Here is a 14,791-nt window from a genome sequence, read left to right on the forward strand (position 1 = left end):
CAATGTTCCTAAGTCTTTTATTGTACGTTGTGAATTTTTTTCAGTCAGTAAACAGTAACAATATAATCCTTGTTTAGAATTGTATCTTCTTCCTGAGCATCCGTTAATTAGTACACAACAAAATTAAGTGAACTGCAGTCTCACTATAGGATTTTAAATAATTAGAAGGAAAAATATAAATTCTAAACTAATACCTAAGTCTTGTAGGAATTTACTGCCACCTTCAGGTTTTAATCAAAATACACTGGTACTACAGCTTTTACATTTCCAGGAGACAGCCCCTGGTTAATGCAGCAAAAATATTACATTACTTTCTGGTTTTGGAAGCAAAGTGCTATCTAACTTCAGTTGCAGTACAAATGTCTTTCATGAAATGCTTTCACTTTGTCTTTCTTTTATGATTCTTCTATAACATGTAATTGAAAATCAAATCCTACTGTATATTTTACCAGTCATTATAATTATATACTGGGATCTCCCAGAAAATTGTCCAGAATATACTTAAGTATCTTTAGTCTAAATCTAATGGAAAACTCTTCAAGTAGAACTGTTTTTAAGTGTCCCATGTGTCAATGCCCTCCAGCAAAAGGTCACCAGGAACACACCTGTAGTTGACCAAGTTGGGATCTTGCTCACTGCAGTGAGAGAGCACACACCATGGGAAGCTGGGAGTATCTGAGAAAGAAGGTGCTAGAAAGGACTTACAGGATTTGCACTTGTAGTGGGAAATTTTGGGTTGTGTTCAAGGAAGTGGGGCTTTGCTCTGGATAGATTACTGCCAGGAAGTGGGGGCAATTCTATGATTAATTACTTTAATAAACCATATTGATAAGGCAGAAGGAATGAAGTGGCGCCAAAGCTGTAATTGAAAGAAGCAGCAGTCATTCATATTAGCCAGAAAAGGGGGAGGCTTAGTATTTTTGTGCTTTGTGGCCTGACCTCGTTTTATCTATCCTTAAACAAGACCACAAGGGGGAGGGGTCTTGCTTTCCATCTCACTTCATCACAGTCAGAGTAGCCTTGTTTGATGTTGGTGCTCTGTGAGATTGTTTATATTCAACAGGAGAACACCAAGGACTAGCAGTGAGTGCCAAGCAGTTCCTAGTTGTCAGGGACTGCTTTTCTCTTTCTCACATGTACATCTACAATTCTACCAACTTCTTTATTTTTTATTCCTTGAATTTGTGATGAAATTATAAAAGTTTATGATTTTTAAGATGTAAGTCAACAGAATATGAAATCCTATGTTCCTGATAAATGTAGCAAGAGTCAGAAACCCAGATTTAAAAATTAGAAAAGGGGGACTTGAAACCTATATGTTGTTGTGAACCAATGTAACTCCCATTAATTCAATTAAAAAATTAGACAGGGGTGAATTTATTAGAAGAGCCATGTCACATGAGGAAGATTGGGGTGCAGATGGACTATGAGTTAGCTGGAGGCAGGAATTCACATGCCAAGAAACTATCTATCCATCTCTCAGCTCTTCAGCTCTCTGCATCATCTTTCTCCACAGGGCAGGAAACGTAACTGCCTATAATTCCTCAACTTTGCTGTCTTCCCAGTTTCAACACCACAGGGAGACTGACCGTCTCCCCACAGTTATAGTTTGAAAGATCCCAGGAAAGGGTTCTCACTGGGACATCCTGAGTTACATGACCACCTGGTCTAAACAACTATGGCCAATACTGGCAGAGCATGAGAGAAATGGATGTTCCCATTGGAACCACGTGGTTGGGAAAGAAATGTTTCCTGGAAAAAGGGGGACTGGCCCTGACTGGTGTGTCAGTGGGTTAGGGATCACTGTGCAAACAAAGGGATCACCAGTTCCATTCTCAGTGAGACACATGCCTGCATTTTGAGCCAGGTCCCCAGTTGGGGGTGTGCAAGAGGCAAACAATTGCTGTTTTAAAAGGAAAAAAAGGAAAAAGAAAAGTGGAACTGGAGTGCTGGGTAGACAAAAGAATTGAAGTACAGCAGGGATTTTTTTTTTTTTTTTAATCAGTTCTGGGTTTTAGAAATACAACATTTGCTATAGAAGGAAAAGATAAGAAGCAAGGAGACTGGTTAGGTCATTACAATCATCCTGGTAAAATATACTAGAAGCTTGAACTAGGGCAGCATCAGTTGGGAGTGGAGAAAAAGGATGATTTCAGGAAATGTTTCACAGTCAAAATCTATAGGACCTGGTAATTAAATAGACACGAGGAGTCAAAATATATGAACAGCCCTAACATAGGGTTTATCATGTAATAGGCCTGTTCTAAGCACATGACATATATTAATTCATTAAATCCTCACCAAAATCATATGAAGTGGTATTATTCTTTCCATTTTCACATGGGAATAGTGATGCAAACAAAGGTTAAGAAATTGCCCAAGGACATAGAGCTGGTAAGTGGCAGAGTTCACACCCAGTTAGTCTTGCTCCAAACTCCATGAGGTCCATGAGTTCAGCCACCTGACACAGCCTGTCCAAAATCTAACTTTGGATGAATGGCAACATGAGAATGTGTGGGGTTGGGAGAGAGACGTAAAGAGGAGATAATTTGGTTTTATATGTGTTAATTTCAAAAAGTATGAGGAACAGGTAGATGGAAATGCCCAGCAGACAACCTGAAATAGGTAACTGAGGTGAGGGTATAGATTTCGATCTGCAATTATCAGGACATAGGTGATAGCTGAAATCAATGAAATGAGAGAAAACTCAAAGGATTTGGGAAAGGACCTACATGTAGCCTGAAGCAAAGCAAACAATTAAAGAGAAAGTAAAAGAATGACCCTGATAATTAATTATCAGAGTCAGCTCTTCTGATGATAAGGAAAACTAAGCATCCTCATATAATGTTTGTGGGAGTGTAAATTGGTACAACTTGTTTGCAGAGAAATTCGGCAATACTTAATAAAATATAAAACTCCCCTGCCATTTCAGCAAGCAATTCAACTTGAAATTTATGCTACAAAAAGAAAAAAAAGAAAAAAACTTAAGCTACAAGTATGCCTTTCCAATGGTCAAAGATGTACATACAAGAGTGTTCACTTCAGCCTTATTTGATAAGAAAGAGAAGGAGGGAAGGAAGGAGAGAGGAAGGGAACCTAAATGTTCACTTACGTTGTGCTGGTGGTATTCCACACCATAGAATTCCATGTGGCTATTCCATGAAAATGAATACCAGGCAGCTATTAAAAAGAATGAGGTAGATCTGGAGACTGATAGGGAAAGATCATAAGATATGTGCTTTTTTTTAAGGAAAGAAAAAAGGAAGCACAGAATGCATATACTATTCCTCTAGTGTAAACAATAGACTCTGCCATGCTCTATTCTATTTACCTGGCGGAAAAACAACTAATATAGGGCACAGAATCTTACAGAATCTTTGAAAGCTCAAAATGGAGGTAGAAAAAGAGAAACTATAGAGAACCAGGAGAGGACACAGGAGACATCTTGCAGGTAATGGCCAGAGCAGCAGCCTCACCCCTCTTGGGTCTCCTTCTGCCCTGGCAGCCATGCACAGAGTGGGCTTGGCCCTGACCAGCACAGAGGGGAAAGGAGAGGAGAGCTCTAAAGAGTGGGAGGCTTGCGCATGCACACAACCCTTGGGCTCCACTTTCTATGAGCCTGAGACAACAACAGAACCTCTGGGCAGGAGTTCGGGTGCAGCTCCAGTGTGTGTAGGAAAGGACCAAATCAAGTTGGCCCTTGTGTAGTGAATAATTTCATTATATATACATATTATATAAGTATATTAATAAAACATAAGATAACACCATGGACTGTAAACTTCAAATCAAAAACTGCTATAGTCAATAATTTATATAGTGTCTGAAGTCTTATATTTAAAAAATAAGTATTCCTTAATAAGAGATATTATACATTGATGCACTTAAATATACTGAAATCACAAATTTATCAAACAGGTAAAAGTACTGTCTTTGCCATTAACAATGCCATTTTCAAATTCTTTCAATAATATATTACTTTCAACATTCTTCTAATTGTAGATGTAGTTTAGCCTCTGCTTAAAGACCTGGTTTTCTAAGCAGGTTAGCATAAACTGTAATCTTTACTAGCAGAGATGAAATGCTACCATGTGGCCTGCACGTGCACTAGAATTATGGAACTTTTCTTTTCAAGAGATTGCAACAGTGTCTTGACAAGGTCACCCACCTCAAACCCATATAGATACTGAAAAAAAAAAAAATGAAACTTTAAAGACTGTTACTATGGAGACTTCCAGTCAAGACAGCAGCACAGGTAAACACAGCTCACCTTCTTACACAACCACATCAAAATTACTACTAAAATATAGAACAAACATCAGTCAGAACCATCACAAATTGAGTTAAATGGAAGTATGATAACTACAGAATTAAAGAATCTGTATCCATCCAGACAGGTAGGAGGGGTGCAGACGTGGAACGGGCTGGTCCCACAGCCACGTATGGTAGATAAAAATTCGGGAAGGATATCTTGGGAGCAAGAAGTCTCAGTCCCAAACCACGCCCCCCAGCACAGGGTTCCAGTGCCAGGAAGATAAGTCCCCACAACTTCTGGCTGCATAAATCAGCAGGGATTGAGTAAGTAGACGAAATTTCTTGAGTCCCAAGCAGTTCCTCTTAAAGAACCCACACATGGACTTCCTCAGACTCACTCCCTCTGAGCTCCTGTACCAGGGTAGCAGTTTGAAAGGCACCAGCGGCATACAGGGTGGAAATGAAGTATCTGGCATCAAGGCAAGAGCTGGGGGACAGCTTTTTCCCAGACTGAAAGGCAGGCAGAGGCCATTCCCTTTTCTGAACCCTTCCCCCACAGAGCCACAGAGCTGGCAGGAGGGTGCCATATCTGAGACTCCATCAACCTGGCTAACAATCTTTGCCCTGCTCTGGAGAACCCCAGTGATTCCATCCCACCCAACTTATAGGCCCACCAAGCTGCTTTTCCATATGAATGGGGGGGGGTCTTGGCTCCTGCTTCACAACCTCCTCAACCCTATCAAACAAGCAACAGCCAGCCTCAGTGAGTCTCCAATCCATGTACCTCTTGATAAGTGGCCCCAGGCTCAGCACTAGCAGCAGCAGCCTAGATTCACAGCTTGGCTTCACCTGGGAACCTCCAAGCCCAGCCCAAGTAGCAGCCATCTCAGATTGCCTTATAGCTCAGGCAGGGTGGCCTCAGCAGAACACAAGTGAGGGCTAACCTTGACCTGCACCACCCAGGAAACACCAGAGCCTGTGTACCCAGTGGACAGCTACAAACCACATCAGAGCACCACCACCCTCCCCCTGCACAACTGAACCTCCACAGAGAGTGGAGGCTGATGGTCAGTGGTCATAGCCAGTCCTTGTTGATAACTGGCCTGAGTAAATCCCTCCCATTGATTTGCCAATAGCAACCAAGGCTAAACTACAAGAGGAAGGTGTACTCAGCCCACATGAAGGGTGTGCCTCGAGTACCCAGGTTGGGTGATAGGGGAGGCTGTGCCACTGGACCCTATAGGGCACCTAATATGTTAGGACATACTACCAAGAGAGTGCAGATAGACTCTTAAGAAGCTACACCATCGTCTCTTGAGACGGACGGCTGCCGCCGACGACGCCGACGACGACGACTACCAAGAGAGAGAGAGTCATAGCAGCTCTACTTAATACATAGAAACAAACAGAGAGGCTGACAAAATGAGGAGACAAAGAAACATGGACCAAGTGAAAGAACAGATCAAAATTCCCAAAAAAGAACTAAACAAAATGGGAAACAAGCAATCTATCAGATGCAGAGTTCAAAACACTGATTATAAGAATGCTAAAGGATCTTAGTGAGGACTTCAACAGCATAAAAAAAAATCCAGTCATAAATTAAGGAGGAGGTAAGAAGGGGTAGGGACTAGTCAAGGAGCTAGTATAAATGACCCGTGGACATGGACAAATGGGTGGGGATTGACCATGGGAGAAGGGGTGGGTGGGATGAGGGGGGAGCAATGGGGGAAAAAGTGGAACAACTGTAATAGAAAAACAATATTTTTAAAAAGTGAAAAAAATTAAGGATACACTAATTAAAATAAAGAATTATTTATAAGAAAACAACAGTAGACTGGATAAAGTCAAGAATCAAATCAATGATTTAGAACATAAGGAAGCAAAAAACAACTAATCAGAACAGCAAGAAGAAAAAAGATTCCAAAAAATGAGATTATTTTAAGTAGCCTATGGGACAACTTCAAGCATTCCAACAGTCACATCATAGGAGTGTCAGAAAGAGAAGAGAAAGCAAGATATTGAAAATTCATTTGAAAAAATAATGAAAGAAAACTTCCCTAATTTGGTAAAGAAAATAGACGTGCAAGTCCAGGAAGCAGAGTCCCAAACAAGATGGATGCAAAGAGGTCCACTCGCAAGACACATCATAATTAAAATGCCAAAGGTTAAAGATAAAGAGAGAATCTTAAAGGCAGCAAGAGAAAAACAGTTAGTTACCTACAGGGGAGACCCCATAAAATTTCTCAAAAGAAACTTTGCAGGCTAGAAGGAATTGGCAAGAAAGATTCAAAGTCATGAAAAGCAAGGGCATATAGGCAAGATTGCTCTACCCAGTGAAGATATCATTTAGAATCAAAGGGCAGATAAAGAACTTCCCAGACAAGAAAAAACTAAAGGAGTTCATCATCACTAATCCATTATTTCATGAAATGTTAAAAGGACTTATTTAAGAAAAAGATCAAAACTATGAACAATAAAATGACAATAAATACATATCTATCAACAATTGAATATAAAAACAAACTAGGCAAATAAGAACAGAGCCAGATTCATAGATATGAAATGCATTGTGATGGTTGTCAGATGGGTGGGGATTGTGGAGGAATGGCTGAAGAAGTGAAGGAATGAAGAAGTACAAATAGGTAGTCACAGAATAGCCATGGGGATGTCAAGTACAATATAGAAAATGGAGTAGCCAAAGAACTTATACGCATGACCCATGGACATGAACAATGGTGTGGGGATGTTTGAGGGAGTGGGGGATACTAGGTGGAGGAGTGCAAAGGAGGAAAATTGCGACAACTGTAATAGCATAATCAATAAAATTAATTTTTAAAAAGACTGTTGCTACATACCTTCTTTCCTTTACCTTCCTTTAATAACAAACTGCATCTTTGAAAGAGAATACATTTAGATTCAAGCATAGAGAAGAAATTTTAGACTCATAGTTGTTTTTAGATAGATGGATAGACAGATATAACACACTTTTTAAAAAGATTAGCAAATTGAGATATGAACTCAGCTTTATAACACTCAGTACATATGTCCTGCCACAGTATTTTGCCTCTCACACCTTGAGAAAAACACCATGATGAAAAAGTTCTAACATATGATAAATTTATAGAGTAAACATATCAGAATTCTTACATTTGTGTTCTTTGTCTTAAACATGAAAAATAATAAATGCTTTTTTAGTTATACATTAAATAGTTCCTGGCATATGGCAAACACTCAAATTGTAAGTATTATCCCTGGCTGCCCATGACTCAGGGACCACACTGTTCCAATAAACTGGCCAGAATGACAAAACTAATAGTTTAGAAAGAACTTAGTAGTGGGCAAGGCCTGCACACTGCACTTACTGAGGAGAGAGCACAGTCAGCAGGCCACCAAGAAAAAAAAATAGTGAAAATTAACATTATAGCAATGTGTCCAGCACAATACTAGGAAGGGGGTACCCTCACCTGAGGACGGGTATCTACCTGCTTTCTCCAAAATAAAGGAAGATTGTGATGACAAGTTTGCTTTCACTTAGATTTTCCCAGAAGGAAAAAGCATGCCAACTAGTGACTTGACTTGAGGCGTCTGTTTTCCTTCTCAGTTATACTTCCCAGTGTAAATTATTAAGTTGACACTAGGCTGTCATTTCAATCCTGTGAGTTGGTCAGTCTAGCTTCCCCAAAGCTGTCACCTTGGGGCATACAATAGTGTGCTAGGTCTGCTGTAACAGAATACCACAAACAGGGTGGCTTACCCAACAGAAATGTATTTTCTCACAGTTTTGGAGGTTATAAGGTTATAAGGCTGGGATCCAGGTGTCAGCAGGTTTGTTTCTCCTGAAGCCCCTTTTCTTGGCTTGCAGATAGATGACTTTCTGCTGTATCCTCACATGGTCTTTCCTATGGGGTCCAAATTCCCTCTTCTTTATAAGAACATGAGTCAGACTGAAACCAGAAAGGTCAGCATTGCTGATGTCTAGCACCACCAGAAACCAGTAAGTAGAGACAAGGATTCTTTATGGATGATTTATTTAGATGCCAGAAATCTGGTTATGTACCCTCAAAAAACTGTCTTAACATTTCATTTCAAGTCAAACTTTTTGGTTAATTGGATAAGAGTTGCAGTCTAGTGGGGCTCTTCCTAGTACTTCTTTATCTGCTGATCAACAACCCTTTATCTGCATCAGAGACCTTCCCTCACTGGAACACAATGGCTCTCATACCATCTCTATGGCTTGCAGACCCCCTGAGGCACAAAGGTGAATTGCAGACCTCCTGGAGTCTTGTGGTCCTGCATTCCAGTTCCTGAATAACAGCTTTCCACATGCATTATTCACTTAAGCCTATGAACTAAGGTTAAAATCTTTAACTCTTGAGTTTCCTTTTCAAGATTGGACTAGGACCCAACCAAAAAGCCTCATTTTACTTTAATCTACCTCTTGAAAGGCACTATCTCCAAATACCATCACATTCTAAAGTACTGAGTTTGATCGTTTAAACTAAGAATTTGAAGACACAGTTCAGCCCATAGCAGGACATACTGATAAAGTTCAAATTTCTGGGCTATGAAGTAAAGGGCAACGCTCTGGACCACAGTGACCAAAGCGGGAAACTGCCTCTGTTAATCCCACCTGACATAGGGGCCACATCCTTGTAGTTGATCCATAAAGGTAATATAAGGAATGTGCCCTGACTGGTGTGGCTCAGTGGGTTGGGCATTGTCCAGTCTAAAATGTCACCGGTTCAATTCCTGGTCAGGGCACATGCCTGGTTTTCAGACCAGGTCCCTGGTTGGTCACGTGCAAGAGACAACTGATCAATGTTTCTCTCCCTTTCTATTTCTCTTTCCCTCTCAAAAAAAATACATATATATATATATATATATACACACACATATATATGAAAATATGTGTATGAAGGATATATATGTGTGTATATATATGAAATGTGCATTTTTCTCTAACCCCATTCTGAACTTTCATGTTCTTTTAAAAATATTTTAATTTTGTTACCTTTAGCAATTAAAATAGTTTACATTCCAATGTGGCAAGAGGCTACATGAATCCTAACTGCTATATTCACTCAGCTTACATGTATTTTCCTTGTAACTTCATTTTAGTTCAGTTTTAGTGCATAGCACTTACTGGGTTCAAAAACAAAATCTTAGAAATAACAGCCAACATCTCTGTTCGTCTTTTGAAATAATTATCAATGAGGTGTATGTACATGGCTCTGTCAGTGGTATTTGAATTCTGAGTAACAGCATGTAACCCAGAACAACTTTTATATGAGGAAGGCTACAATAAAAAGTACTTTGTGCCCAGCCCCCTCCAAAAAAAGTCAGAAAAGGGACAGAATGAGGAGTGAACCAATAATGTTTGCTAATAATTATTAGTGATAAATTGGATTAGTTTTTTCATTTTTCTCTTTATTTTTATTGTTGACACTATTGTGGATGTCCCCATTTTCCCCCCTTTGTCCCCTTCCTCCCAGCCCCGACTCTCCCTTTCCTCTACCATCACCACGCTGTTGTCTGTGTCCATGGGTTGTACACATATGTTCTGTGACTAATCCCTTCCCCTTCTTTCATCCAGCCCCCACCTCACCCCTCACCTGACAGCTGTCAGTCTGTTCCATGTAAAATCAAATTTGTTTCTATTGTATTTTTTTTAATGGGAAATAGCAGGAAAAGGTGTATTGAACATGAAACACTGGGAGCTGTGATAGAAAAGTCCCTTACATTGGTCCTAAGACAGGCTGATCATAAACATAATAGCAGCAGAAGCAGCCTCTACATCACAGTTCACAGGTTCTAACAATAACCCTAAACTAAACCTTTTAACTGGAAGTCTAATGACAAACTGCCAAAAACAATATATTGTATAGTATTTTAGTCATAGATGTGAGGGATAAAGAAGCAAGCCAGTGACTCTCAAACCAGCAGGAGATAATTAACAGATGAGTCATGGAAAAGGAGTGAGGAAATGACATTCCACAGCTCCTCACACATATCTCTGGGGTCAAAAGGAGGAAGATTGTCATCACCAAACAAAGAGAAATGGAAAGATGTAGCTAGATAACTTTGCAAATAAGTTGGAGATAGACCTATAACTAGATTACCCTTAGTTAATCACACCCTGAGTTAAGTAGTTAATCGTGTTAGATCATGAACCCAGATTAACCAGTAATGGAAAAACGGGGGGTTTGGGGGGGGGGAGCTAATCGCGTTAGTATAAAACCAGTTTTCTTTGTCTACTTAGTGCACACATTCTCCCAGCTGGAGGTGCGCCCGACTCAGCAGACTCAGGAATAAATGCCTCCCTTTGCTGCTAAAATCCTGTGTCCTGGTTTTTTATTGTGAGCATTTCTCACATAGATCAGCATATGCTTACCTGAAATACTTTTATATAAATATTAAAGTTTTGAAAGTAAATGTGCCAAATCATGGTCAGTTTTTAAAATAAAAACTTTCCTTGTAGAAGGTTTATGAATGTGGTAGAAAGTATTAAAGTTGTAGGTTTGTGAGAGCTGTAGTTTTGTGAAAGTTGTAGAAGGTTTGAAAAGAAAAATCTTGAGAAGTTATATAGTTAAGCTTAATAATGAATTTAATTAAATCAATTTAAATATCAAAAGTAATTAATACAGAGTTGAAAATTGATTTTTTCAGTTAGAAGAACAATATTTTCTTGTATTTCTATAACCATGTCATTTTAAGTTTTCATCATTTAGAGAGTTGTTGCCCTACTCTGATGCATTTGCAAATAAATATCTTACATCTTTTTTAAAAAACATGGAAAGAACTCTTATTCTAAATTAAATTTCTAAAAATAAAATTCCAGATCATACCTTTAAACTGGACAAATATATATAGAACTGTAAGGAATAATTGAATTGATGCTTCGTCCCCACATCCTGGTGCTGAAGGTCTCACAATCGGCCATCAGCTGTACTGACCAGGATGCAACAATTCCACACACACAGGATGATGCTTCAGGGATTCCAACCCATCCCTGCTTTATAAGAATCAGCTAACAGCCTCTCTCTATCAGTCTCAAACCCCATTCCCTTGTCTCCCTTAGATCAGGCAGGGAAAGACTTCCATGCCCTACACAGGCAGGGACCATGAACCTTGTAGCAGGAAGTGTAACAGAGCGGGGGGGGGGGGGGGGGGGGTTGGTTCCCCAGATTCCCCACAGTTCATGGTTTTGGGGATGGGGAAAGGAAATAGTACAGCTTTTAATGTACTTTGTATATCTATGGCAAGTTGATAACTAAATAATAGTTATACTGCTGCCCCAGGGCAAAAGGGCAGGTGATAGATAGGCATAAGATACTTTTATGCTGCCCCCAAGTAAAAGGGTGGATGATAGGCTTAAGATAGTTTTCATAGCTCAGTGGATTGAGCGTCGGCCTGCGAGCTAAGTGTCGCTGGTTCGATCTTCCAGTCAGGGTACATCAGAGAAGGAAAACTCTGACTCCAAAAAACCTCCGCTGCCTTGCGGCATACCTCTTCTGGGGAAAGGCTAAGGGAGTAAACCCCGACAGAAAATCCGGAGCCGGAGTCCCTAAGGCGGTTTGACGTTGTAGTCAACACCGGCAACTCCTGCGGCGCACCTGAAGCCAAGCTGTATCGACTCCATCTTTCCCTTGGATCCTTCAGCTGCGAAGAGAGGGGGGGTCTGCTGCATGGGCAACAGCAGACCCTCCATATCACCCTGCCCAGGCTCTGTAGCTTCAGCTCCACTGGAGAGGACACTCCAGCGTCATCGCAAGATGTCAATTCAACACGGGAGGAGACAGATGCCGTGTCACTCCCGTGTCGGACTGCACAGCCATTCTCGGCGGTGCAGATAGACACTTAAGAAGCTACACCATCGTCTCTCGAGACGGACGGCTGCCGACGACGACGATGTATGGTGCTCTGGGTCAGCATTTAAAATAAGGGCAGGCAGCCATAACAAAGGAGAAAAGCCTTGAGGTCTGAAAGGGTGTTTAGATGGGAGTTGGCTAAGAGGTCTGCTGAGTAGGAAGAGAGCCATGATGTAGCAGCAAGGCAGCTTTGTAGGAGAGCTGGTCCAGTCCGCCATGGGAGAGGGCCACATGGGCGGAGTGCGTGTAGAAGAGAAGAGTAGTAGCCATGAGAAAGGAGCCGTGAGCCGGAGGGGATTCAGCCATCCTGCCTGTAGAGAAGAAGCAGCTGTGCAGTTTATAGTCAGGATTTGGCCATGTGGCCTGGGCTAGCAGAAAAGCAGGCAGGCTTTGATCCTGCCCACTCCAGCTGACTCTGAAGCCACCAAGGACTCTGTCTTCCAGACCCAGACTCTATCTGGACTCTTGGAACTCAGGACATATGGAAAGGACACTCTCTTAGGACTTGTGCCTTTCCTGGACTTCACCACGATCCAGTGTAACACGGCACATGCTTTCCCGGACTATTACAGGGAGGCTGATGACAGCGTACCCCAGATCCTGAAGGAGAGAGCTGACAGATAAAGGAATGGAGAACTACTGGGCTTGGTTTTGGTTTATAGCCTTTGGGGGGGCAAGGGAAGGGCTGGGTCCTGGGAGAGAACAGGGCTCTGAGCTGAAGTGCTCCCAGCCCCCCCAAGATTGGAATATTATAAATAAAGACCCATTTTTCTCAACACTAATTGTTGGGTCATATACCAAGGTGCCACATGAACAAGCTCTGCTTTGCTCGGTAACAGAAGCAGTTACTGAATACAGTCATCCTCCCTTGTCACCCCTAAAAGATTTCAGAAATGATCCCTGGCCAGATAGCTCAGTTGGTTAGAGCATATTCCTCATAAAGCAAGGTTGCAGGTTCGTTCCCTGGTCAGGGCACATACAAGAATCAACTAATGAATGCATAAATAAATAGAATAACAGATCTCTCTTTCTCTCTCTTTCCCTCTCCTTCTTTCTCTGGAAAAAAAAAATCAATAAAAAGAAAAAAATATTTCAGTGATGGAAGTCTGAGAGGGGAATGAGACAGGTTAGTAAGCCAGGACAAGTGAAATAGTGAAACTGAGACAGATAAACAGCCAAATAGTTTACAGCCATCTAGTAAATTGCAAAATCCTATCTTCTCTAGCCCAGAACACTTAAGAATAAACAGTTTACACTTCTCCTTCTCAACCGGAGGGTAAATAGCTTAAATTGCCCTATTCAGAGAGGTAACAGAAACCCAATTAGTGCCATCTGTGCCAACGACACCCAAGGATGGATGAAGTCATCGGAATAAATCTCATTTTGGTGCATCAGCATAATGCTGGTGAATATTCTGTTGAGATCATCCCTTTAGACCTCCCCTAAAATTCCTGCCTTTAGAAAACAGATAAGAACCCTCAAGACAAAAACTCAGTGAGGGCTTTTCCTGGAGCACACCCACCTTCCTTTCCTCTCAGGCATGCATCCTTACTTTCCTCTCCTAAACACTAAGGGTCCCCGTGAGAATTGCGACCAGAGGAGCAATGGGCAGTGACAGCTTGTCCCAGGCTTACCCCTGAACCTGTCTCCAAGGCCCCCTCTACACTCACTTCTTTCCTAAAATGTTTGTAGGGAGCCAGAGCAAGAGCACCACCTAGGTTCTCTCTTGTTGCAACTTCCACCTTAAACCCTTCCTTTTTTTCCCTGTCCCCAGCTTTAATAAACATGCTCTCAAAATAAATAAATACATAAAAAATAAAAATTTCTATTTAGAATTTCAGAACTTACACAGAATTTTTATTAAAGTATAACATATACGTATATTTTAAAATTAAGTGTAATTTAACTGTCCCTCATAGAGGTTGAATTGTGCTTTAAGAAAGCAAAAACATTTGTCCAACATCCCATATCTATTAGTGTAAATTTGTTACAGAGTGGGGTTCCCCCAAACCCCCAGAGCCTGCGGGTTGAGGGGTGGGAAGAAGGAGACAGCTTTCAAGATTCCTTTGCATAACTATGACTGGTAGCTAGTGTCTTAGTTATACAAATAGCTTTCGTTCTTCCAAGGCCCCAAGGAGATGGGAGGGGTTTTGACCATGGAATGGTGAGGAAAGAGCATACAGGGCCTGCACAAGGTTCTGTGAATGGTCAGAACCGGTTACCACGCCCACTGTGTCACAAGCTATGGTAAGGGATTTAAAAATAAGGCAGCAGCCATGTTGAGGAGGAGAACCACATAGTTTGCAGAGAGTAGAGTGATCCATGCTGTTTGCAAAGAGGTAGAGGAGAACCACGTGGTTTGCACAGGGAAGAGAACCATGCGGTTTTAGAAGAGATCCATGCAGCTTTGAAAGGGCAGAGAGAACCGTGCGTGATCCAGTGTAACACAGCACATGTTTTCCTGGACTGTTATAGGGAGGCTGATGACATCGTACCCCAGATCCTGAAGGAGAGAGCTGACAGATGAGGGATGGGGAACTTCTGGGCTTGGTTTTAGCTTCTAGCCTTTTGGGGAGCAAGGGAAGTGCTGGGTCCCGTGGGAGAGTAGGGCTCTGAGCTGAAGTGCTCACTGCCCTCCCCAGGTTGGAATATTGTAAACAAAGACCTGT

The sequence above is a fragment of the Furipterus horrens genome, unplaced genomic scaffold (genome assembly GCF_987537825.1).
Source record: "Furipterus horrens unplaced genomic scaffold, mFurHor1.1.pri manual_scaffold_3, whole genome shotgun sequence".
Classification (NCBI taxonomy): Eukaryota; Metazoa; Chordata; class Mammalia; order Chiroptera; family Furipteridae; genus Furipterus; species Furipterus horrens.